This window comes from Cyprinodon variegatus, unplaced genomic scaffold (assembly GCF_000732505.1).
Source record: "Cyprinodon variegatus isolate N-32 unplaced genomic scaffold, C_variegatus-1.0 Scaffold170, whole genome shotgun sequence".
Lineage (NCBI taxonomy): Eukaryota > Metazoa > Chordata > Actinopteri > Cyprinodontiformes > Cyprinodontidae > Cyprinodon > Cyprinodon variegatus.
Window position 1 is genome coordinate 1175543 of NW_015150623.1, and position 2314 is coordinate 1177856.

Genomic DNA, 2314 nt, shown 5'->3' on the forward strand with positions numbered 1-2314 from the left:
TCTTAGATTATTAATCTGATAAGAAAAATGTACTCAAATAAGTGCAACAATCTGCCAGTTAGACAGTCGCACCTGGAAATACTTTTTAAAAACAATAACATAATCTGCTCTTGCTGAGTTGATGTAAAAAATTTGATAAAAAAAGACTTGAAATGGACCATTTTGCTTTTTTTTTTTTACCCATCATGCCTTAAAGGCTCCTATAAATTGATCAGACGGCATCTTAATCCTGCTTCAAAGTACAGATCTCAGGTTTTATTAAGGCGACTTCTGTTTGTCAATTATAAACTTTAAATTTAAGTTTGTTTTTTTTAGTTTTCAGGTTTTAAAGCTGTTAAAGTAATTAGAAGCAGTTACTGTTGCTCTACTGTTGGTAGGAATTTGTCGTGACCAACACACAGCTTCAGATGGAGGCTTTAGACATCAAGTTTCTGGCTACAGTTTTTAGAAGTGCATTTAAAAAGGAAGCACAGCAGTGGTGGTATTTTTTTTTCTGGGCCTTTTTTTCTGCAAATATATGAATATTAAAGACATGAGTCGATGATTTCTCACCTTTAGTTTGCAGAAATGGAAAGAAGCCTCTGATGTTTATTGTTGGGATCAGGAAATCAGAAAGAAACAGATTTCTAATCATGATTGGGGTTCTAGAAGGTCTAGAATGACTTATTTTCACCTGTAGAATCCAACCAGTTGATCCTGCAGGGAGAACCTCTCCCATCCCCTCTCAAGCAAAAAAAAAAAAAAAGCATAAAGAACGTTCAGTATTTTGTCAAATGCACTGTGGCTACAACATTAAACCAAATATTTTTGGAAGAAAAGTGCTCAGCTGTGCGCTTTAGGTGTCATAATCAGCAGGCCGGTAATAATGAGAGGCTTTGCTACAAAAAGTAATGTTTGGTGCCCGGTACTCATCCAGGTGGAACTGAGCTTTTCTGAGTCCTGTTTTCCTCCTTTTTTAATTATTTTTATTTTGCAGATCACAAGCAGTCAAAAAAGAAAAGATTTTTTTTTTTAGCAAATTGTCTGTTGTCTCTTTCTGAGTAAAGGTCTGAAACCTATGCATGCCATAGTAAAGTGGTGGTAAGATCAAGTTAGATGTCTCCTTTATTTTTCTTCCGTTTGGTTCTCCTTTATAGCCAGTTCACGGTGTTTTAAGGAAGATGTCAACCAGTACGTTGTCCACTGCTGACTGTCCATGTGGAGATGATAAAAAAAAAAAAATGTGCAATTTGTGTGAGGGTGAAAAGATTTATATTAAAAAGGACAATGATGAGAGCAACTTGTGTGGATGCTGCGTCAGGCCCGAAGCTCGGGTTCTGTTTCCGTCCTCCTTTTTGAGGGTTTTGTGAATTCAGATCAAATTAATCCCGTGTGATGCGCTTCTCAGAAATAGTACCTAAATCACACTGAAGTAAAAAAAAAAAAAAAAGTAGAAATCTTTGGGTTTCAGACTTTTTGTCTTTCAACACCCAAAATATTTATTCTCTAAAAGTCTGAGATATGTTGTAGCCTCTTCTTACTTTCTACTGTTCTACTTGGAATATTCAGTTTTTTTTCCAAGGTCAAAGTTCAAAGAGTAACTGCATAAAGTTGTGCATTATTATCCAATATTAGCCAGGAGAAAACATTTCCTCATCCATGAATTAATGGAAAAAGGAAGAAAGTCTTGAAAGGTTTTTTTTTATTTGAACTCTTGTTTCTATGACCTTCATGAAAAATGGCTAATTATCAATAAGAAGCTTAATATTCTGGGAACAGGAATTTGTCTTTTAAATCAAAAGCATTACCGTGGGCTTATGGAAAATATGACTGGATCAACAATGGAAGAAAAGTGCAGAAATGGAGTTCAGCTAAAGCTGTTTTTTTTTTTATATAGTTTTCTTTTCGGACTGAAAGTGATGCTGTTGAGTGACCTGCCAAAAGATCCAGCCTGAAAGACATAGAAATTAAGGTCATGGCAAAGAGCCGTTCCAACCCCAGAATTCATCAAAAACATGTTTAAATAAAAACAGGAATATGAGAACAGTCAGAAAGACGGGTTATTCCATCCAAAGATAAGACAAATTTCTCTTAAAAGTGATTCTCCTTTGCATTCTTCCATATTTCCTTTATTAAAGGAGTACAAATATTAACTACACATCACTGACATATTTAACAATTTGGATGCATCAGCCAATTGTTCTGACCACTGATGCCCCCTAGTGGTAGTGGTAGAGATTTTGGTTCAACATGATTTCTGCGAGTTTATATTTATAAATCAGAAATTAAGATCAAAATAAAACATTTTTTGTTTTGTTTACTGGAGATAGAATAT